We start from the raw sequence: 25,863 nt of genomic DNA, 5'->3' as shown, positions 1-25,863 counted from the left end.
GCCAGAGTGGTTGCAACAATTTGCTTTCCTACTGACAATGTATGAGTGTAACTTTTCCCCCACATTCTTGTCAAAATTAATTGTTACTTGTATTCTTATAATTGTCATTCTGCCTGGAGTGAGATGAAATCTGTGTAGTTTGAATTTGGATTTCTGTAATTGCTAGAGATTTGAACCTTTTTTTAAAAAAATATATTTGTTGACCATTTGTATTTCTGTGAAGTGCCTGTTCAGTTTTTTTGCTCACTATTTATTGGGTTATTTTTTTTTTTTTTGGTGTGAAGTTTATTGAGTTCTTTATATATCCTGGAGATAAATGTTTTATCTGAAGTGTAGATGGCAAAGATTTTCTCTCATTCTGTAGGCTTCTCTCTTCATGTTCTTGATTGTTTCCTTTGCTGTAAAGAAGCATTTTAGCATTTTAGTTTGATACAAATTCATTTTAGTTTGATACAATTCCATTTATTGATTCTTGATTTTACTTCTTGTACTTTAGGAGTCATGTTGAGGAATTTGGTTCCTATGCTGACATTATGGAGACCTGGGCCTACAATTTCTTCTAGTAGGTGCAGGGTCTCTGGTCTAATGCCTAGGTCCTTGATACTCTTTGAATTGAGTTTTTTGCAGAGTGAGAGAGAGGGATCTAATTTCATTCTACTACATTATGGATTTCCAGTTTTCCCAGCACCATTTGTTGACGAGCCTTTCTTTTTTGGCACTTTTGTCTAGTATGGGATAACTGAATTTGTGGGTTTGTCTCTGTGTCTTTTATTCTGTACCATTGGCCTTTGTGTCTATTTTGGTGCCAATGCCATGCCTTTTTTGTTACTGTAGCTCTATATATAATTTAAGGTCTGGTATTGTGATGCCTCCTTGCTTCACTTTTTATTTTTATTTTTTAGCTTTTTTAGCTTTATTTTTATATCTTCAATATATGTATTTAATTCCATACAGATTACTTTCAAACCTTTTTAAAAGAACTGAGGCTTATCTACTTGTTTCAACAGCATTGCCACCATTCTTTTCCCACTTGAATTATGGGATAATGATGATTTTACAATACTCTGCCTAGGATATTTGGGATTTAATTTCCTCAAGTAATTGACTTTAGGATCCAAAGAGGAGAAAACAAATAGCCAGAAGCAATATAAACAAAGCCTTATACTTTGGGTATAGATGGATCTGCGTGGTTCTCAAGTACTGACACTTCTCGAAACATCAGTGAGTTCAAATTAAATCATATCCATTCTTATTATCACATTCAGTAGTGCAAGCGTGGGATATGCTGATACCTAAGATAAAAAGAAAAATTAGGCCTTTTATACTTTTTGTCTTGTACTTACTTCCCACAGACCTAAAAAAAAAGTCCTATGAGTAAAGCAAAACCACAAAATTACTCTATGAGGCATTTCCAGTGACCACTGGCTCCAAGAGAAGCTCCATCGGGAGGAAGACCTCAACCTGTTTCACTTTTCTTGCTGAGGATTACTTTGGCTATTCTGGGTCTTTTATTTTTCCAAGTGAATCTCATGACTGCTTTTTCTATTTCTATGAAGAACGTCATCAGAATCTTAATAGGAATTGCATGAAGTCTGTATAGCACTTTTGGTAGTATGGTCATTTTGACAATATTAATTTTGTCTGTCCAAGAACAGGGGAGATCTTTCCAATTTCTAAGGTCTTCTTCAATTTCTTTCTTTGGTGATCTGTAGTTTTCATTGTACAGGTCCTTCACTTCTTTTGTTAGAATGATTCCCAAATATTTTATTTATTTGAGGTTATTGTGAATGGGATAGTTTTCCTAATTTCTCTTAGTTGATTCATCACTGACATGCAGGAATGCAATTGATTTATGGGTGTTAATTTTATATCCTGCTACTTTTAGGAATTCATTTATGAGTTCTAGAAGTTTTCTGGTCTTCTAAATATAGAATCATGCCATCAGCAAATAGAAATAGTTTGAGTTCTTCTTTTCCTATTTGTAATGATGAAGTATCTTAGTTTCAGAAATAAGTGAGTTGTATGAGGTGTCATTAGTAAGATTTGATTATTTTTTATTACTCCAGAAATATATTTCTTCAGCCTCCATAAATTGTTGTTAACCTGGAAAAAATTTACAATAGTGAGCATTTTAAATGTATAATTTAGTGGTGGCATGCCTAGGTAGTATTGAATCTAAGAAGAGGATATGTCCTATCTTTTTTTGCTTTTGTCAGATTAATACTTTACATTAGTATTTCTAAATTGTATTTACATGATATTTCACTGTTGGCTAAATACTTGGAATATACATCCATTCCTCTATATCCATGGGAATTGGTTTTAGGACCTTTTGCAGGTACCAAAATTTGAAGATGCTTAAATTCCTTATAGAAAAACAGGGTAATGTTTGCATATAACCTGTGAACATCATCCTGTATACTTTAAATCATCTCTAGATTACTTATAATACCTAATATAAGTATATAATTCTTATATTAAGAAACAATGGCAAGGGAGTGTGTATGTTTTCAGCACAGATACATTGTTTGAAAATATTTTCACTCAGAGGTTTGTTCAATCCGTGGATGTAGAGGTATGTGTCATCTAATCTTCAAAGAATTCTATTGTGTGGGTTCTCTTAGTATTTCAACAAAGAAGAAACCCACTTAGAAATCAAATGGCGTACCCAGGTTCACACTGCTATTAGTTCAGTCAGAGAGAAATTTGAACTTGTACTTTAAACACCATGTTTAGTACTCTTTCTCTTGTAAGGAAGATAGATTGTGCATAGACATGGAATGCAATGCTAATTAATGTTAACCAGAAAACATGAACATATTCTTGTGGTATAAAGTAGACTTGAAGAACTAACTCATTTTCAGCCAGAAAACAAATTTTCATCTCTTTTAATATATTTGTAGAGCAGTGTATCCCTAACTTTCTGATGACTCCTGCAGAATTGTGTGTGTGTGAATGTTTTTTTTTAATTGTCTAGGATTTTTTTTTTACTAGAATTTTATAACTGTGTGTTTCATTTTGGTAATAATCTAATGTTATACATTCTGATTCATCTGAATGAACACTTGTGTTATGGGATTTTATTATCTATATTATTGGCATTGGGATTGTGTTGGTGCCAAGTTATACTCCTTTAATTGTTTCGTGTTCATGGGAAAACAGCAGGGGCAGACTTAACACATGGACAGTATAATTAGATTGGAGCCTATGAAGGCAAAATCATGTCAGAGAAGGCTCTAGGAATGAAAGTTTAAAATAGTTCATATAAAGAAAAAAATAGTAGAGTAATTGAGTGATTCGTGCAGGTCACTCCAGATTGATGATGATGATGGTGATGATGATATGATTATGGTGAAGTTAATACTTATTGGTTACTTGCTTTGTTTTAGTTACTATTCTGTTCAGTTTATAAATATTAGCTCATTAAGTTATAATAGCCCTATGAACTAAGAAAAATAATTTTTGTTTCCCAATTTTCTATGAGGAAACAGGCATAACTTGTGTCACAAGTCTTAGTTATAGTTAGATTACAAGTGGTGATTTATTAATAAAATGGCACCATCTGCCATGTTAAATTGCTGCTGATAATTTAAATGTTATGAGTTTTTCCCTAACTTGTTTCTATTGAACTTACAAATTTGTTTGGTTTTTGGAGTTGCTTAAGAACTCTAGGTAAAGGCTGGATTTTATGTTTTTTAAATTCTTAAGAAATATGATGATGAGAATAATTTATTTCCATCTTCAGGGCAGTCCATGAGAATTTCTTTTTTCTTTATTCATCTTTAAAAAGGGGATCTGATTCTTTGGTTTGGAAGACATTGCTGGGGCATACCATAACTACTCTATTCTACTCTGCCCTCTGTTGTCCTCTATCATAGTGGCATGCTACTTCTTAGATCTAGAGACTGAAATAGTGGACTCTACACTTAAATTTTTTTTTTTAGTTATTGATGGACCTTTATTTTATTTGTTTATTTATATGTGGTGCTGGGAATCGAATGCAGTGCCTCACACAAACGAGACAAGTGCTGTACCTCTGAGTTACAACTCCAGGCCCTGGACTCTATACTTTTTGATAATGTCTTTCTGTTAGTGAAATCCTTTTGAGCATATTCATAAATTTTTATTTGTATATTTATTTGTAAATTGTGTACTTACATTAGAATACTAATTATAATGTATATTCAAAATCAGAAATTATAACATATTAAGCCATCTAAATAGATATTACATTTTTTCCTTTTCAGATTTCCCTGTGCACACATAATTCATTTTGGAGACTGCTACTATAGAAGACAGAGTTAGTTTAAGTCAGAAGATTAGATTTTGTTTCTGATGCCAGTGGATAGGCCAAGTCATTTCTTGTACCTGAGTCTGTCTATTTTTAAAATTTGAATTCCATAGGCTATTTTTTTTTTCTGGTAAACAACTTAAAAACTTTGCTCTTTCTTAAAATACTAGGATTTTAGGCAATGACTAGTGTAAATATTAATTGTAGAAATTAGGCACTTGGACATAATCCTAGCCAACACTACCCACATTTTACTTGTGATGGATTAACTCCTTGGAGTTTTTAGCAAATGATGTTTCTGCAATTCTGATTATCTATGGAATTGTCAAATTGTGAAACACTGGGATAAATGAAGTTAAATAGACTTCTTCAAGGAGGTTTTAATATATTAACATGTAGTGCAAATCTCCAAGGGAGAGATAAAAGTATGTAATTTCATGAAATCAGAGTTCTACAGAACATTTTTTGAGAAAGTCTTTTTCTTAGATTTTTTTTGGGGGGGTCATAGTGGTATAGCAGTTGAGGACTTTGACTTTAAGGTTAGGCCTGTATTTGAACTCTGCTGTATTTTAACTAGCTTGGACAAGTCATTTAAGCTTTCTAGGCCTTAATTTGTTTGTTTTTTTAACCTGTAAAGCAAAAATGATATATGCTGATATTTACTGAGTATTTCACTTCACCTTCAGAGAAAGTTTATGAAATAGATTTTCTCATTATTTTCATTTTATAGATAGATGTGGGAAGTAAGGAACAAAGATTATGCAGCTTTTCCAGTGTCATTCAGCTTATAAGTAGCAAAGTAAAAACTCTAATTCAGGCTGGGCGTGGTAGCACATGCCTGTAATCCCAGCGGTTCAGGAGGCTGAGGCAGGAGGATTGGGAGCTCAAAGCCAGCCTCAGCAACAGTGAGGTGCTAAGCAACTCAGTGAGACCTGTCTCTAAATAAAATACAACATAGGGCGGGGCTGTGGCTCAGTGTCTGAGGGCCCCCTGAGTTCAATTCTTGATGCTCCCCTCCCACCACCAAAAAACAATCCAGTTCAGGTAGTCTGACTCTAGAACCTGTGCTCGTAAGTATTGCTCTATAAAACTGTCATGTTGTGTTATTGTAGAGTTATGTCATGTAAGTATTAACACAGTGCCCAATGAATAGTAGGTACTTAATAAATGGTAGTTATTGTGTCCTTTTAGATGAGTCTCCACTTTTTTATCCTGTAAAGTGATCCTTGACACAAATGACTCTGTATTGAATAAAGTTGGAAAAACTTCACAGGGAGACAGACACTGGGGGAAGGGTAACAGAAGGATAGCAGAAGGTAGGGCAGCAGAAGCATCAACCCAGGCTAGTTCTCAGGATTGGAAGTACTCTTTCTGCTCCTGAAGCTGACCTCACTGACTCGTAGGCGCTGTTCTGTTAAGGAAGCAAGAACACTGTCAGGCAGAAGTGGCCAGTTATTCAAAGGAAGGTGATATGTTCTAGGATCTTTCTACTGTCTCAAAAATGATCCATGTGAGATGTACTGCCCCCTAGAACCAGTCAGAGCCCATTCAGAAGATAATATTCTACTTAAACAAAAACAGGCATACAGGCAAATAAAACAACAGAAAAGCCTTTGCCTAACATGGCATTGATTATCTGTGCCATGCAGTCAAGTAGGTTCTTTCAAGAACTTTGCTTTGGTACTTCCATAATTTAGGGTTAAGATATGGGTCTGATATCATTTTTGTATAGCTCACACAAGGGAATCATCAAACTTTGCAACAGAGAGCACTTTATTAAAATTTCCATACAACTACAAAATGACAAAAATTAAGTTTGTGCTTTTTAATGACGCCTTCTCCTATTCTCCCAAACTTACTCTTTTGCTCCTCTATTGTCTGCTCTGACATGTGGAAAAGGAAAAAGGTAGGTGCTTTTGCCATTTGCGGGAAGTGTGGGATCTTTCGTTTAAAATTGCTCTTATGTGTGTTTTGCTTTTTTGGCCTGTTTATATAACTGTAAGAAGCCAGAAGCCAGTGAAAACAAAAATCATGAAAATATCCATGAGACGTGCAGAAGCAGCCTCCTTGAACGATAAACAAGCTCAGCTGCAGGAAGATCTGTGGTCTGATACTCATTACTGAAAAACTTCCACTGGGTGGACAGTTTGTCCCTTTGAGTTAATTAACTTTAAGAGTTCTCTGTCCTCTTAGAAATATACCATTCCAGATTGGCTGAAAGCATGTTTATTTTGAACATTCATCAGTAATTCTGGGTCAGCTACATCACAGCTTGGTTTGCTTTGGTGCCAGCTGCATGTGGCAGAAGTTAATTAGATATCTTTGTGGTGTTAAAACGGGGAAAAGTCATGTGGTGGGAATAGGACTCTTGTAGAGAGAAGTGAGTGTGGAATTTCCAGCTTTCCTCAGGCCTGAGAAGTCATGAGCACACAAACTAGTCCATATGGGTCCACGAGAAATTCAAAGGCTTTTTCCAAAAATAAGTTTCTCATCTCTGCAAATGAATTTCCATTTCAATATTCTAAAAATATTTAAACAAATCATTTTTCTTGTCCTAAGATTCTTTTTCTAATCCAGAATGACTCTGTTTTTCAACTTCTATTTGAGTTCTACCTTTGCTCTAAAATGGTCTCTTTGCAGTGGCTCTGCTAAGCTTTCTCTTGTCTGGGGCTCCCCCATCCCCACCATGTATTATACTCTTTGTGCTTTTTCAAGTGTATTTGGTATGTGTCTCAATTAGATTTAGGTGAGAAATTACCTTGTGAGTAGATAGAACAGGTGACAGCTTTTGCAAATGATTTGAAAAAAAATTCTTCCTCCTCCTCACTTTTGGTCAGCATTATTCTGGTAAAATTTGCCTAATTTTAAGCATATACTTTGGTGAATTTTGACAGATATAGTCATTTGTTGACTCCTGCTCCAATCATGATGATACATGATTCAGGAAGATTTCTATTCCTCAAAAGTATCTTCTATGCTTTTCACAGTTATTCCTCTGCCTGACTCCTGGACTTTTTTTTTTTTTTCTTTTCCACTTTGTATGATGCTTTGGAGATTCATCAGTGTTGTTGCAGTTATCAGAAATTTGTTCCTTTTTATTGTTAAATAGTATTTCATTTGTTGGATATACTATAAATACTTATTCATTTACCACTTGATGAACATTTGAGTTCTTTCCAGTTTTTGACTATTTCAAATAGAACTGCTGTGAACTTCATATCTTTTCATGAACATGTGTTTTTTTTTTAATTTCTTTGGGATAAATACACAGGAGTGGAATTGTTAGATTCTGTGGTGGGGTTTATGTTTAACTTTTAAAGAAATTAACAAACTTTTCCCCAAAGTTCTTGGATTGTTTTGCATTTCCCCAACAACATTTGAGAGTTCTGATTGCTCCACATCCTAATCACAGTTTTTTTTTAATATTTATTTTTTAGTTGTAGTAGGACACAGTACTTTTATCTATTTATTTTTATGTGGTGCTGAGGTTTGAACCCAGATTGGGCTAGGAGAGTGATCTATCGCTGAGCCACAACCCCAGCCCTAATCACAGCTTTTTGTAGAGTCTTTTTAATTTTAAAAAGTACTCTAGTGAGTGTACAGTGGAACCTCATGTTTTCATTTGCATTTTTCTAATAATTGATGATGTTGAGCATTGAATTATTTACTCATTTCCCCCTACTTGTGTTCTTTGGTGAAATTGCTGTTCAAATCCTTTCTTAATTGTAAATTGGGTTGTTTATCTTATTATCGAGTTGTGAAAGTTTTTAATGGATTTCAGATACAAGTTCTTCATTAGATATTTATTTTATAACTTCTTCTTTTGTATCTATTTTGTCTTTTTGTTTTCTTAAAGAATTTTTTTTAGTTGTAGATGTACACAATACCTTTATTTTATTTATTTATTTTTTTATGTGGTGCTAAGGATCAAACCCAGTGCCTCACATATGCTAGGTGAGTGCCCTACCACTGAGTCACAACCCCAGTCGTCCTCGACCCCTGTAAAAGTTTTAAATTTTGATGATGTCCAATTCATCATTAAAAAATAATTTGTGCCTTTTGTATCCAAGGACTTATAAATAATCAGAGCCAACTTTCAAATACTGTTTTACTGCTTAATGCATAGTGTAAATTTATTTCTTTTTCTACCCCTCATGCTGTTGATATAATTTTACCTAAACATATGCTATATGTTTTTATTTTGTATTCAGTTATCTCTTAGAGTAATTAAAAAGAAGAAAAATTACTTTGTTTTACCTTAATTTATTCCCCTATGAGTCCTATTTTCTTTCATATTTAGGTTTTTGATATACATCATATTTCTTTTGCCTGAAGATCTTTTCTTTAATATTTCTGAAAGAGTCGGTATGTTGGCAAGGAATTTGTTTGGGGAAGCTTGTCTTCACTCTTGAAGGATAATGGAATTCTGGGCTAACATTTTTTTATTTTAATTTTTACTCCATTTCCGCACACTCCTTTTTTTCTGGATTTGACTATGATAGGCCTACGGGGTGTGTGTGTGTGTGTGTGTGTGTGTGTGTGTGTGTTGTAATTGTTTTTGTGGTATTTATCCTGCTTAGTGTTATTTGAGTTTATTGAATCTGGCTATGGCTTATTGTTTGTCATTAGTTTTAAAAAATTCTCTGCCATAATTTCTTTAGGACTGTTCCAGTTATGCATTTAACATCCCATTTAATATTGGTCTGTCCTTGGGATATTTTGTTCTGTTTTTGGACTTCTTTTTCTCTTTGCATTTTATTAATTAATCTCTATAGACCTATCTTCTCTTACTTGCATAGTTCTAATAAAATATCTACTCTTCTTATATATATTTTCTATACTTAATGTATACTTTGACTACTTTAAATATTTTCCTCTTTACCTCTAGTTTTTCAGCTGTTTGATTTTGAAGTGACTCAGTGTTGTTTTCTTTCTGTTTCTTCATCCTGGGACTCTCTGGGTTTATAGTTTCCACGTAATTTAGAAGGTTTTGACCATATTTTTTCAAGTATCCTTTCCTTCTATTCTCCCATCCCTTTTTTTTTTTTTGTTGTGGGCACCAATTATTTGTATGTTAGGCCCATTAGTTTTGGGCCTAACATACAAATAATTGTGATGCTCTATTAAAGATTTTCCAGTATTTATTTCTCTCTCATATTTTGGATAGTTTGTGTTGCTATGTCTTCAACACCATTGATATTTTCTTCTGTAATAGCTAAATTGTTGTTAATCCATTTAGCATACCTTTCATTTCTCTCATTTATGTTTGTTTTTGAAATTCAGTTTTTTATATCGTTTAGAATATTCATCTTTACTCTTGTATTTTATTTTCTTCTTGAGCATACATATTAAATATAATTTTAAAGCTTTTTTGTATATTTGTCTACCACTTCCATCATTTGTGTCATTTCTATGTCTGTTTATATTTCAATTTCTCTCCTCTGTGGCTAATATTTTCCTGCTGCTTTTATGGCTTGTAATTTTAAATTAAATATCACATTTGTACTTAATGTATTTAGATGCTGGATTTTCTGACAGTTCTTTTAAAATGTCTGTGGGTTATGAGGTCTTTTCAGTTGGCTGTTCAGACTGTGTACTGTGGTATGAACATGAACTATTCCTAGTCCTGTGTTAACTGTGATGATTGTTGTACTTAATCCTGCCTGGTATTTCTTTTCCTTAACTTGGCAGTTTTCTCACATACATGTATAGGTTACCTAAAGATGTGAAGGGACTCTTCTGCAGATCTCTGGAGGCTAGAAGTTCAAGATCAAGGTGTCAGTCAGTTTGGTTTCTTTTGAGCCTGTCTCTTTGGCTTGTAGATGGCTTCTACCTTTTCATTATCTTATTACATAGTCTTTCTTCTGTGTGTGCATGTGTCTTTGGCATGTGTCCTAATCTTTTCCTTCTTCTAAGGAAACCATTTGGATTGAATTGGATTAAGACTCACCCTAAGGGCCTCATTTAAACTTAATTAACTCTTTGTGGCTTGGTTTCCAAATACAACCATGTTCTTCTGAAGTACAAGGATTAGGGCTTCAATATATGAATTTGTCAGGAGGCACAGTTCTTCCTATAATAGCTAGTGTTTCCATAAACACAGCAATGACACACATCCATTTATTTACTACAAATATTAATTTCTGTGATTTGATTTATAAATGTTACCAATATGGGACTGGAGTTATTCTTGTTTTTGTGTGTTTCCATAAGAGGCTATGATTTCCATGGAGGAGGGACAAGTGTTTATTCAACTTTTTATTCCTCTGTCTAATATAGTACACTGTAGGAGCTGATATGTTTATTTGAATTGATCACTAGCATATATAACTAATATTTTCGCTTGAAAGCCTAGTCCAAGCTTGCCCTGTAGGTCCCCCGAGGCTGCCACTAGGAGGCTCCAAAACCATCCACATGAAGAAATTTGATTTGCCTCCAGGTTAGTCAAGGAACTGATAATGCTTGACAAATTTTATCAAAAGTTCAGATGTCTTATATCTACACCTGTTGTTTTAACTTTTTAGAATTCTGTTTTTTTTGGTTGACTTTGGCATTGGTAACTTTCAATGACAATATCCCTTTGTATAATTTACAACTAGATGTTGATAAAAAGTAATATGAACATTCTACTCCTAGCCAGTCTATTCATGCTATGGAATGAAATGCAATTCTCAAAGAGGCTAAGTGGGATATTTTTTCTGGCACAGAACAAAGACAAGGGATACTTATTTCATAATCCAGGACCTAAATATTTCTTGTCTTCTTCATCAAGAAGGATGTATTAAGGTTCTTTTCTATGCCTATCATTCATTTAACTTCCAAAGAATTTCAATATATAGAGTCCAACAGAAATTACCATCTAGGATTACTGCTTGCTCAGTCACCAGAGATGTCAAGCTGTTGTCTGTAAGTGGCATTCATGACTGCTGTTTTGGTGTAGCCAATTTTAAATCATTTTTAAAAAGATTGTCTATGTAGTATACGCAATGGAATATTACTCAGCATTAAAAGAGAATAAAATTATGGCATTTGCAGATAAATGAATGGAATTGGAGAATATCATGCTAAGTGAAATAAGCCAATCCCCCAAACCAGGAGCTGAGTGTTTTCTCTGATAAGTGGCTGCTAATTCGAAATGGAGGGATGGGGCATGGGATGAGTGGAGGAACTTTGGATTGGGCAAAGGGGATGGGGGAGGGGGTAAGGGGATAGGAACGATGATGGAATGAGATGGATGTCATTACCATAGGTACATGTATGATTGCATGAATGGTGTGACTATACTTCATGTACAACCAGAGAAATGAAAAATTCTGCTCCATTTGTGTACAAAGAATTGAAGAGCTTTCTACTGTCATGTATAACTGATTAGAACTAGTAAAATAAAAATATGTATTAGATGAATTAAAAAAAAGATTGTCTATGTAGGGTGCCATTGATATTGAGATAATTGAAAAACTTTTGAGTGATTTTTACTGTAGGAGGTGAACTTTCAGAGTTACAGCAATATCTTCACATACATTTGTTTTTTCTTTCCAGATCTAAATTAAAGACTTAATGGAGGAGCTCATCTTCCTTGAGGGTTTCCCCAGATTATAACAGCCACTCTTTTTTTTTTCTAAATTTATAATAAGTAAATCTTAGGATTGAAAGATCTTTAATTCATGTAGTTCAGTCTTCCACCCAATGTGTGAATTTTTCCAAATATGGTTTAAAATGGCCTGGGTACACTGAGTGAACCAGGAAATGTCTTGGTTTTGGCCTAAGCAGGTTATGTAAGGTATTCTTGTTTGAGCCCAGTATTCTTATAAGAACTAATTCTTTGCTTCAGGCTTTATATATCAGTGCTGACAGTAATTTATGGTTACTCTCAATTCTTTTATTTAACACTATTGTGAAGAATCAGTTAGGCCAAACAAAATAACTTTGTGGATGGAATCTCAGCAATTGCAGATGAAATAAATGAAGTAGATGTGATGCATACTGATCCTTTGCTTACATTAGTATTAGATTCAGTTCTGAAAAGACTTTCACTTGAAAACAGACTTCAAGTTGATTGGGTATAAGTTCTTGTATACAGATGAAAAAATCAGAGTTGTGGTCAATACTGTGAGGAGGGCCTTCAAAATATTTAGCAGATGAATGATTTATGCTGATTAGTTGTGGGAAGGCTCTGCTGCTGGGTTCAGCCTCAAACCCAATTGTATTATATGTTTTCATGAACATTCTTGAGATGTAACTGTGATGTCTTCATCTGGGAATGATGCAAAACTAGAGAAGTAATGCAGACCACAGAGGAGGGAGCTGGAGCAGAGACTTGAATATTCATGGACATCTGCCAAGTATCCATATATATTTGCATACATTTAGTTGAAGTGGATAAAAATACTTGCTGAGGCAGATCCTGCCAGAGTGTCATTTGTTCTTCTGGGTGATGTAATGGGAAGAGCACCAGCAGTCAGGAAGCCTGGGTTCCAATCTTTGGTACAAAAGCAATGAAACCTCAGGCAGAGCTCTTCATCCCTAGTCCCAGTTTTTTATTTGTGAAATTTAAATATATTTTACTACCTACTTTTTAGTCTAGTAGGGGAATCAGCAAAGTATAACTTGAAGACCAAATTTTGTCACCACCTGTTTGTAAAAAGCTTTATTAGAATGCAACCATGCCTATTTACTTATATATCATCTGTGGCTGCTTTTACATATCAATAGCAGAGCTCAGTTATTGTAAACAGAGAGTTGAGGGCCTAAAATATCTAAAATATCTACTGTCTGACTCTTGTAGAAAAATGTCTGCCTGCCTGTGTTCTAGAGAACATTTGAAAAAATTGGGGAGTTTTCAAACATTAAGACTGAGGATACTATTGGTATTGGGTTGGTGGGGGCTGTCTTGGTCAGCTTTTTTTGTCATGGTGACAAAATACTTGAGAAAAGCAACTTTAAAGAGGAATGTTTATTTTGGCTCATGGTTCCCTAGGTTCATATTTGACTGATTCCATTGCTTTTAGGCCTATGGCAGAATATCATGGTTTGGGTTGTGGTAGGGCATGGTGGAGAAAAGCAGTTCATCTCATAGAGCACACACTCAGATGTGTGAGCAAAAACATGTGAGCCACACAGACAGATTTGGGGATAAGATATATTCTTAAATGGCATGTCCCCAAAGAACCATTCCCTTCAATTAGGTCTCACTTCCTATAGTTTCCACCATCTCTCAATAATCCATTTAAGAGCCCTCATGATTCAATAACTTACTGAAAGCTGCACCTTTTGAACATTGCTGCTTTGGGGACCAAGTCTTCAACACATGGGCCTTCTTTGGGGGTCATTATAGATCTAAAGCATAACAGAGGCCAAGAATGTCAAATATCCTGTAGGACAGGGAATAATGAAGAGCTGAATTGCCTGAAATTCCAGTAAGTCCCTCATAAAGATTCCTTCTTCCATTTGATTCTAAGGAGAGGCACTTTGGAAAGCTACAACTCTTAGGCCACTAAAACAATTTATTATATCACTCTCAACCTGAGATAAGGTATCTACCTGGGAACTTAATAATTTAGTTGTAAAATGTTATAAGCATTACATTTATAATCAGGATGAAGCCAATGATGACTTCAGGTTATTTTTAGTTGGAGATTCTAGCCTGCACAAAAATGTTATCAATTGTGAAGGGTCTGAAATTTTACCTTACTTATAAGCTAACAGAGATAATTTGCCAGAATTTCATGTGTGTTGGCAAGAGAGATGAGACTCCTATGTCAGAGAAAAAATAATTTCTTTTTTTTTCTTTTTTTTATTGGTTGTTCAAAATATTACAAAGCTCTTGACATCTCATATTACATATATTAGATTCAAGTGGATTATGAACTCCCATTTTTACCCCCAATACAGATTGCAGAATCACATCGGTTACACATCCACATTTTTACATAATGCCATAATAGTAACTGTTGTATTCTGCTACCTTTCCTATCCTCTACTATCCTCCCTCCCCTCCCCTCCCCTCCCCTCCCATCTTCTCTCTCTACCCCATCGACTGTAATTCATTTCCCTCCTTGTTTATTTTCCCCTTCCCCTCACAACTTCTTATATGTAATTTTGTATAATATTGAGGGTCTCCCTCCATTTCCATGCAATTTCCCTTTTCTCTCCCTTTCCCTCTCACCTCATGTCTCTGATTAATGTTAATCTTTTCTTCCTGCTCTTCCTCCCTGCTCTGTTCTTAGTTGCTCTCATTATATCAAAGAAGACATTTGGTATTTGTATTTTCACAAGAGCAAAGATCAGAGTATCAGCATTTGTTGTGCACTGGTTTCTTGAGTTCCAATTCCCACAGTGCAACAAGAAGAGGCTAGGTGATTGTCTTAGTCCATTTTGTGCTGCTATAACAACACCATAAGCTTGGTAATTTTAATGAACAGAAATTTGTTTGTTAACAGATTTGGAGGCTGGGACATTCAAATCAATGTACCAGCCTCTGGTAAAGACCTTTTTGCTGTATGAGAACATGGTGGAAGTCATCCTATGGTGGAAGGGCAAATAGAGGGTTAGAGAGGGAGTAAACTCACTCCTGTGATAATACCATTAGTTGATTCACGAGGGTGGTGGCCTTTGTAACCTATATGTCTTTTAAAGGTCTCACTTCCAAATACCATCAGAATGGCAGTTGAATTTCATCATGAGTTGGGGGCATCAGATATTCAAATAATTGCTGCAATGGATTGTATTACAGGAGGAGAACCTGGGTTTAGAGAATACAAATCTTTCATAATGGGTAGTAAACAGACCTTTCCTTTAAGGGAAACTTATCTGTATTGTATTGGACAGTAAGCATGTCTACTACCATTTTCCTGGAGGGAGACACTATGTTTATCTTGCAAGGCTGTTTACTATGCAGATATACCTCAATAGATAATCTGAGACAAAAGTAGTTGGTGTCTCTGGTTGTAAGATTAGGGTTCTATGTCTTCCAAGAAATAAGAAAAGTAAATAAAATATATAAAAATATACGAGGAAAAAACCAAATTGTTATTGTTATCCAGATATATTGCCTGGATCATGCCTGTAATCCCAGCAATTTGGGAGGCTGAGAGAAGAAGATTGCAAGTTCAAGGCTAGTCTCAGCAACTTAATGAGGTCCTAAGCAACTTAGTGAGATCCTGTCTTAAAAAACAAAATAAAACAAAATAAAAACCAAAAAGGGCTGGGTATGTAGTTCAGTGGTAAAGTGCCCCTGGGTTAAATCTACAGTACCCCCAAACCCCCAGAAAACAACAAAAATTATGTTCCTTCCCCACAGTGAATTTATGAACATTTAGAGACAAATAGCTGGAAATCAGAGTTTACCAAGATTGCTGGATTCCATCTCTATATACCCAAATTAGTTGATTTTTTTGTAAAGTAGGGACAGAAATTTAGATCATATATTATAAAAGTTACACCATTTATAAAGGCAGCAAAAGCCAAAGTGCACATGAATAAATCTAACAAAAATTTCACCAAGTTTTAATAGAGGAAATTGCAAAACTTTGTTGAATAATATAAAAAGAACACTTACTTAGAGATACATCATGTCATGGATAGAAAGACTAAGTATCTTGAAATTCTCTCCAACTTAATTTATAAACTGAATACAGTTAAATCTCCTAAAAGCTAGGTGTATGTATGTTTGTGTGTTTGTAATGTATTTAATAAGCAGACCATCTTAATAGATATAGAGAAAGCATTTGATAAAATTCACCACATCGGAAGAGTAAGGAAGTTCCCTAACCTGATAGAAAGTCTCTACCAAAAGTTTACAGTTCTCTGTGCCTTCACTTTCCAAGTGGGCAACTAGGAATCCCTGCAGTTTACCTTTGTTTTTAATATTTCACTTTTTTCTTTTTCTTTTTTGTCTTATTATTGGTACACTGAGATTTTTAAATACCCCAGACCAAATTGCCACTTATAATCTACTTTTCACTTGATTTGTGGATACTCTGTGAGTCATTCTGGGTATAGGAGTGAGACTGCAACACAGACTGGGGAGAAACTCAGGGTGATCGTGGCAGTTGCCGTTCTTATCAGTCTTTAGAACTGAGATTAAAGTTGGACAGGACACTTTTATTGGAAAATGGTGATCTGATCTTTGGGATAAAGAGCATGGCTGTTGGAGTGGGGTGGAACTGGACAGATCAGAGTCAGGTGGAAAGCAGTGAACTTTGTGCATCACCTCCCCCATGCCCAGAAGAAGCTGGAGGATAGATTGATATGTTCCACAAACCTCCCTACAGCACACAGACTTGAGGTTCTCTGAAGACTTGATTCAGATTGGTCTACAGGTGGAGCCAGTGAAGGCTGACCAGCAGCCCTACCAAACTTATGCTCCAACCCCTACACACAATCACAAAGTCTTATAGAGGGTAGAGGCTACTTTGAATGAATCAACACTCCCTCACTAGAGGCTACCAGACAAGGACAGGGTAGAATTCATCATTCAGATTCCCCTAACAAGTTTGGCTAATTTGGGTCAGAGCTGAGAATAAATAGCATGATAATTTATACACAAACATTCTCACGGTTGAAAGATTTTAAAATTGCACTCTTGGGAAAAAAGGTCTGCATTTCAAAAACCCTCAGCAGGAAGAAAATGAAATCTCTGTAAGACAGCTAATGCATTAACTGCTTGATATTAACTACTTGACTTTCAGTGTCTGCCCAAAGTTTATCATAGTTTATCTAATTTTATGTTTGGTCAAGCAATTAATTCCTTTCTCAGTACCTCTTTTCTTCTCTTCCATCTCCTCTGTTCCCTTCTCATTCATCCTTTATACTTTTCTCATTTTAGCTTCTCTCTTCTTTCTCTGACCCTTTTCCTTTATTTTTTCTTTATTTTTATCCATTATTCCAATTCAATTTAGCATACTGTCATTAATCTTTCATTCCATATTATTTCTCACATATCTCTTTGGTTAATAGAGTTGTAAAGATCATTAGTGATAACTTTTATAGTACATGTTGATGTATGGTTGCTCTCAAATTATTATCGTTACTGGTGGTTAGTCATTCCTTTCAAAGTGACACTGATAGTCAAAATTGATTACATTGGTCAGATATGTTGAAGCTAATATATATCTTCATCCCAGGACTTATTGTAAGAGATAACTACTTATTAAGGGACCTCAATAGTTAGTAGGGTTAGGGTTAATGATTGTCAATGATACAACATGAAAATTCAGGGAATAGCCCTATGAGCATGTGTTATAGAAATGTACTACAAAATGCCTTCCTAAGCAATGTAATGAAATAAATACTTCCCAAATAAAAAAAAAAGAGGAGAAGAAATTCATCTCAACATACACACAGATATAGACCCTCTCCAAAATATGAGGAAACAGACCAACAAGACACCTCTAAAAATTTATAACCTCCTGTAAGTGAATCTACAGATATTCATGTGGATGAAACCTAAGAAAATTATAAAAGTTGATTTTTATGATGATCAGCCAACTAATAGAAGATCTAAGGAATGAACTAAGAATAAGAGAAAGTTGCAGGATGTGAAAGAATATTGCAATTAAGAGAGATTCTAAAAAAGAACCAAATAGAAATCCTGGAAATAAAAGACTGAATAAATAAAATAAAAATTCAGTTGAAAGTCTCACCAATATATTAGATCATGAAGAAGAGAGAATTTTAGTCCCTAAAGAAAAGTATATGAGCTTGAATGCTCAGCAATAAAGAAAAAAATCATTTTCAGAATGTACAGAAATTCTGGGGCAACATTAGGAAACTAAACATAAGAATCAATGGAATCTAGGAGGGAATTGATCTAATAACAATGATCACTTTTCATTGAAATAGTAGAAAAATTTCCCAACCTTGTGAATGAGATGGACATTTTATATACATAACTCAAGAAAATCATGAACAGTGAGCTAGCATTGCAAAGGATACTTAAGGGAATACTATACACAGAATATAAAAACAAAGAGCAGAGCTTGGGAAAGCATAAATCTCATTAGAAGAGTAGATAAGCAAATGAGATTTAGGATCAAATTAAATGTTAGAAATAAACCAAAATGACAGGAAATAAGAAACACCTCTAGAATACAATGATTATAAATGGTCTCAACTCTTCAATTAAAGAACATCAGCTGGCAGAATATACTAGGAAATAAGACAACTATATGTTGTCTTATATCTTCTCAGGCCAAGATATCCATAGACTGAAAGTGAACAACATATACCAAAGTCTGAAAGAAGATAGATGCCAATCAAGCATCTTATATCCAGCACAATTAAGCTTCAGATTTGATGATGAAATAAAAACCTTCCACGATAAACACAAATTAAAAGAATTTACAATGAGAAAGCCCACACTACAGAATATCCTCTGCAAAATATTCCATGAGGAGAAAATGAAGAACAACAATGAAAATTAGCAAAGAGAGGAGCTACACTAAAGGAGAATCCAATCAAAGGAGAAAATAAGTCAAGTTAAAAACCAAAAATAAATCAAAGATGACCAGGAATACAAACAATATCTCAATAATAATCATGGCATTTGCAGGTAAATGGATGGAGTTAGAGAAGATAATGCTAAGTGAAGTAAACTAATCCCAAAAAACCAAATGCCGAATGTTTTCTTTGATATAAGGGCTGATTCATAATGGGATAGGGAGAGGGAGCATGGGAGGAATAGACGAACTATAGATAGGGCGGAAGGGTTGGAGGGGAAGGGAGGGGGCATGGGGTAATTAATGATGGTGGAATGTGATGATCATTATTATCCAAAGTACAGGTATGAAGACGCAAATTGGTGTGAATATACTATGTATACAACCAGAGATATGAAAAATTGTGCTCTATATATGTAATAAGAATTGTAATGCATTCTGCTGTCATATATAAATTTAAAAAAATATGCTATATACACCGCCCCCCCCCAAAAAAAAAGAACTCAAAAAACTTAATGCCAAAAAAATCCAATCAATAAATGGGCTAAATGGGCTAAGGAACTGAACAGACACTTCTCAGAAGAAGATATATAAGCAATCAACAAATATGTTAAAAAGTGTTCAACATCATTAGTAATTGGATAAATGCAAATAAAAACTATGCTATTATTTCATCTTACCCTAGTCAGAATGGCAGTTATCAAGAATACAAGCAGTAATAAGTGTTGGAGAAGATGTGGGGAAAAAGGTACCCTCATACATTCCTGGTGGGACTACAAATTGGTTCAGCCAATATGGAAAGCAGTGTGGAGATTCCTCAGAAAACTTGGAATGGAACCAGCATTTGATCCAGCTATCCTACTCCTTGATCTATACCCAAAGGACTTAAAGTCAGCATACTATAGTGACATACCACACCAATGTTTATAGTAGCTGAATTCACAATAGCTAAACTGTGGAATCAACCTAGATGCCCATCAATAGATGGATGGATAAAGAAACTGTGGTATATATACACAATGGAATATTACTCAGCATTAAAAGAAAAGAAAATTATGGCATTTGCAGGTAAATGGATTGAGGTGGAAAATATTACGCTAAGTGAAGTAAGACAATCCTCAAAAACTGAAGGCCAAATATTTTCTCTGATTAAGAATGCTGATCTATGATGAGAGGGGATGGAAAGAATGGGGGAACTTTGGATTGGTAAAGGGGAGGGGAGGGAGGAGTTATGGGGGTAGGAAAGATGGTGGAATGAGATGGACATCATTACCCTAGGTACATGTATGATTGCACGAATGGTGTGTCTCTACATCCTGTACCAGAAGAGAATTGAAATGTTGTGTTCTATTTGCGTATGATGAATTGAAATGCGTTCTGATGTTATGTACAACTAAGTAGAACAAATAAAAAAAAGAAAAATATGATCTATAAAATAAGACATTGATAAATTAGACTTTGAAAAAATTGTTCTGCCAAAAAGACTTCTTAAGAGAATGAAAATTTGAAGTCACAGACTGGGAATGAATATTGAAAAATCACAAACTGATAAGGGATTTGTGTCTAGAACACATGAAGAACTTTTAAAATTGAAAAGATTAGAACATAAATAACAAAATAAAAATGAACAAGAGGTATGAACAGGTAATTTACCAAATAATGTATATGGATGGGAAAATATATACATGAAAATAATGCTTAACATTATTGTCATTAAGAACATGGTAATTAAATCCACACTGAGATACCACTACAAATCTATTAGAATGTCAAACAGATAAGCAAAACTGAAAATTCCAAATGCTTTTGTGGAAGTTGAGGAACCCAAAGTGAACTACATATTTGATAAATTAATCTAATCATATTGTGATCACCAACACAACCACATTAAAAGCTTGGAGAAGAAAGGATGTTACTTAAGTAACTATTTTGACTGGATATTTTATATTATACAAAAATTCTGTACTATAGTTGGTAAATTTATTTCTTGGGGAGTATGGGTTAGCAATTCTAAAACTATTTCCCATGTATACTGCTGTTGAATAAATAAGCAAATACAGTTGATGAGAACTAGGTCTCTCATTTCCAGAAGAAGAAATTACAAATAAGCTAATAGTAAGGCTTGAATGAACCTGTTACTAATGAATTGGAGTTCGAGGCATTATGTTTTTTTTTAATTTTAGTAGATATACAGATACATTGATTCAGAGGTACAGATACATACATCTGTGTATCAGCATACATAGATGCATGTACGTATCATTTAGTAAACATATAAACCTTTTTTAGCTGTCTCTATTTGAGAGTCCTAGAGGTAATTACAATTGTAATAGCAGTGAATACATGTTTTCCCTTGATCTTGTTTACTATATACCATTCTCCAACAAAAGAAACCATTCTTAGAGAAGTGGATGATTCTAGGGTGGACTGAGAAAATACAAGATAAGCCTGAGACATTTGTAGTGCCAGGAAGTGCTTTACAAATTAAAATGAAGGGCAGGCACAGTGGTGCATGGCTATAATTCCAGCTACTTGGAAGGTAGAGGCAGGAAGATTGCAAGTTTGAGGCCAACCTTGGCAACTTAGCAAGACTCTGTCTAAAATGAGATAAGATAAAATAAAATGAAATAGATTTGAGATGCACCGCTGTTGTCAAGTGCCTCTGGATTCAATCCCCAGTATACTAAAAAAAAAAAAAAAAAAAAAAAAAAAAAAAAAAAAAAAAAAAGATACATGTTAAAGGTCACAGAAACCAATCTGAAAGAACTCCGAGTAACTAAAGCTAGAAAGATAATGTAGATATATAAGTATACTATTTGATATATGAGTATACTAATTGAAGAACTTGGGATGGTGGTTATCTTTTTGAGTGAAGAGAAAGGAAGGTAGACTGTTATTGCAGAGGTAAGCAGAGTCGGGATGGGGGTGTAGCTTAGTAGTATAGCAGTTTGCCTAGCATGCATGAGGCCCTGTGTTTGATTCTCAGTTCTGCAACCAAACAAAAGAACAAAACTAGAGAGGTAAACAGAAGACTTCAAATGTTTCTGGACTACTTTATTTCTTTAAACAAACCTGAAGCATATATGGCAAAATATTTTGTAAGGGAATAGCTGAGTATGAGGGTATATGAATGTATTGGGCATTCTTTGTACATCACTCTGCTTGGAACACTTTGTAATTCAAACTATGTAAAAATGATTTTTTTCTAAAGATGTTATGATGAATGCCTCAGGGATCCATTGATCTGGGTTTATGGATACTGTGCTGGACTCTCTTAATCATCCAGATATGAAGTAGATAGTAATAATTGGAGCTGAAAGGAAGGAGACAAATTTAGAGAAATTTCAAAACCAAAGTAAGTAAACTTAGTGACCTAGAGAAAGAGAAAAGAATCAGAAATTATCAGGAATTAGAGACTGGGAAACTGGAGAAATTCAAAGACAGGGCAACTAGATGGAGGAGAATGGTATATAATGAGGACTTGAGTGTGGGCCTGCAGGAGCTCTGGATTCTTCCAGAATCTTTTAGTGGTCTGAGGCTTCCCCAGGATCTCCCACATCCTGCAGTTGTCAGAGTGGCTTCATTGAGGCCTGGAGAGAATGGAGTGGTTTTAGTCTCAACCTCTGTCAGTTTGTGTGAGGGCAGTCAACAAACACATTTTCTCTCAAGCCTGAATCTCATTTTTCTGGATTCAGTACTGCAATAGCAGCATAAAATATTATTTCAAAGTGGCAATAGTTAATTTCATATACTCTGAAGAGAAAACAGAATGTGCACTGTGTAACAATGGTATTGTGGTTCCAAGGTTGAAGATGATTTGTTTTATTTTATTTTTTTGAGGCAGTTTCTTGTTATGTTGCCCTGACTGGTCTTGAACTTCTGGGCTCAAGCAATACTACCTCAGCCTCCTGAGTAACTGAGACTCCAAATGCATGCCACCATATCTGACTTAACTGGGGATTGAACCCAGGAGTGCTTTACTCACTGAGCTGTATCCCCATTCTTTTTTATGTTTTATATTGAGACAGGATCTTGCTAAATTGCTGAGATTGGCCTTCAGTTTGTGATCAGCTTGCCTCAGCTTCTGGAATATCTGCGGTTCCAGGCATGCACCACTGTGTTGGGTTGCAGCTTGTTTTAATATTTGAAAAGTTCTATTATTTTTGTTATTTAATTTTTTAAAAATTATGGTAAAATGTATATAGTGAAATTTACTATCTTAACCATTTTTAGGTATATGGTTCAGTGTTATTAAATAGATTTATAACATTGTGTGATCATAACATCATCCATATTTAGAATTCTTTTTATCATGCAAAACTGAAACTCTGTACCCAATAACATAACACTCCTGTGCCCCACCCCAACCCCTGGCAACTACCATTTTACTTTTTGTATAAATTGAACCTCCTCTATGAAACTCATATAAGTAGAATCATAGTTTTTTTTTTTGTGGGTGTGTGTGCATGACTGGATTACTTAATTTAGCATAATGTTTTCAATGTCATTCATTCATGCTGCAGCATGTGTCAGAATGTCTTTCCATATAAGGCCGAATAATGTTCTGTTGACTATATATACCACGTTTGGTTTATCAGTTTTTTTGTTGATGGACTCTTGGGTTGTTTTTATTTTTTGACTATTGTGGATAGTGCTTATATGAATATATTATTTTATTTTTGTTTAAACAGTTTTTTGAGGTACAACATAATACCAAAAAGTTTACCCATCTTAAGTGTATAGTTGAATTGTTTCCATGAAACATATCGTTTTATAACATTCTTATGCCTGTTTGTAATCACTCCGTAGTCCTGTACTAATCCTAGGAAACTTCTGATATGATTCTGTCTTTAATGATTTGCCTTTTCTAGAAATTTTACATAAATGGATTCATATAATACATAATCCTTTGTGTTTGGCTTCTTTTACTTAGCCTAATGTTGAGGTTATCCCAATCTAGAATTTGTCAATAATTTGTTTCTTTTTATTGCTGAATATTATTCCATTTTGTGAATCTACCACTTTTGTTTATCCATTTACCAGTTGATGGACATTTAAATTGTTTCCAGTTTGGGCTATAATGCACAATGCCATTATGAGCATTCATGTATGAATCTTCATGTGGATATGTTTCATTTCTCCTGGGTGGGTTCCTAGGAGTGGATTTATTGAGTTGTACAGTAAGTTTTTTTTTTTTCCATAAAAAACTTCCAGAGTGCTTTCCAATGTAGTTGTTCCATTTTACATGTTTCTCAGCAGTGTATGAAGGCTTTACTTCTTAACACCCTTGACAGCACTTGGTATTGTCAGATTTTTGGATGATAGCCATTGTAGTGACTGTATAGTGGTACCTCATTGTGGTTTTAATTTGCATTTTCCTAATGATTAATAATGATGTGAATATTTTCATGTGTTTATTAACCATCTGCATATCTTTTTTCCTAAATGTCTATTCAGGTCTTTTGCCTTATTTTAATTATTGTCTTTTTATTACATTATAAAACTTTATATACTTTTGTGTTTACCACATAATATAATTTTCAAATATTTTCTCTCTGGGGCTTGTCTTTTCATTTTATTAATGATATCCTTATTTTGTTTTAATAATATATTTTATTTAACCAAATATCTCCAAAACAGTATCATTTTAACATATAAGGAATATAAAATTTATTAATTACATATTTTGCATTTTTTCATATGAAATCTCCTGAATTCGGTATGAATAAACTTGCAACATATTTTAATTCAAGCTACAAATTTAATCAGAAAAACTATATCTGTATTTATATTTCACACAATACATAGTTGAAAAAGTTGTTTCAAACCCAATTAATAAATGGGCAAAAGAACTAAATAGACATTTCTCAAAAGAAGAAACACAATGGCCTATAAATATAGGGAAAATATTCAATATCTCTAACAAGCAGAGACATGCAAATCAAAACTACACTGAAATTTCATCTAACTCTAGTCAGAATGGCAATGATCAAAAATATAAACAATAATAATGCTGGTGAGGTTGTGGGGGGAAAGGTACACTTGTATATTATTGGTGGAATTGCAGACTAGTACAATCACTCTGGATTATGGAGATTTCTTAAAAAACTGGGGATGGAACCACCATATGACCCAGCTATTCTACTCCTTGGTATTTTCCCCAAAGATCTAAAATTGCTATACTTGAAATAGTCATCTCAATGTTTATAGCAGCCCAGTTCACAATAGCTAAATTATGGAATCAACTCAGATGCTCGTCAGTAGATGAATGGATTAAGAAATTGTGACACACACACACACACACACACACACACACACACACACAATGAAGTTCTACTTAGCCATAAAAAAGAATGAAATTATGGTATTTTCTGGTAAATGGATGGAAATGAATAATATCATGCTAAGTGAAATAAGTCCAACACAGAAATTCAAAGATTGACTGTTTCTTTCATATGTAAAATAAAGGAAAGGGATGGGAAAGGAAAGGATAACATAAAGAACCAATGAAATATAAAGTAATAGATGATTGAAAGGAAGTCTAGTTGAGTAGAGGAAGGAGAATGGGAGAGGAGAGGGAAAATGGGGAGGGAAAATGGGGGAAATTAAGAACTTGAAATTGGTTTCCATGCATGTATGAGTTGTCGGGATGAACCCAACTACTATGTATAACTCTAAAACTCAAAAAAAAAAAAAAGAAAGAAAAATAAAAAGTAGTTTTACATACCCAATTTATTTCTGACATACTTTATAAAGTTTTCCAATAATTGAGTTGAGAGAACTACTTCTGAGTTGATAATTTTCTTTTCTTTTTAAAAATATTTACATCCACATTGTCAAATTTAGTTTTTACTTTATTTTAGAATTGATGTAACTTCAAAGCAAAACCCCATCAGTTTCAAAATTTTCAGTTTGAGTAATTCACTAGCTTTTGTATCAATTCAGTAATTTTTTTTTTTTTTTTTTGTAGTATTGGGGATTGAACCCAGGGCCTCACACACACTAGGGACAAATGCTAGTTTGTCTGAGTTATGCTTCCATCCCTTCTTTTTTATTTAGCTATTTATATTTATTTATTTTAACTTTTTGTTGGTACATTATTATGCATAATAATAGGATTTCATTGTGGTATAT

The 25,863-nt window shown here is 34.3% G+C and overlaps 1 protein-coding gene and 1 non-coding gene across 4 annotated transcripts in view; one reads left to right on the top strand and one right to left on the bottom strand.

Moving 5' to 3' along the window:
• The window catches only part of Hpse2 (heparanase 2 (inactive)), a 649,448-nt gene that overhangs the window by 29,290 nt on the left and 594,295 nt on the right, over positions 1–25,863 (top strand). The gene's annotated exons all lie outside the window — the stretch shown is intronic.
• Positions 1,327–1,461, bottom strand: LOC143381666 (small nucleolar RNA SNORA18). The gene has a single exon (XR_013088841.1). It is a non-coding gene; the product is annotated as a small nucleolar RNA SNORA18 (small nucleolar RNA).

Source organism: Callospermophilus lateralis, chromosome 15 (assembly GCF_048772815.1).
Source record: "Callospermophilus lateralis isolate mCalLat2 chromosome 15, mCalLat2.hap1, whole genome shotgun sequence".
In the NCBI taxonomy this organism is placed as follows: Eukaryota; Metazoa; Chordata; class Mammalia; order Rodentia; family Sciuridae; genus Callospermophilus; species Callospermophilus lateralis.
The sequence above is the reverse complement of the archived record's forward strand: the minus strand, read 5'-3'. Positions and strand labels throughout refer to the sequence as shown.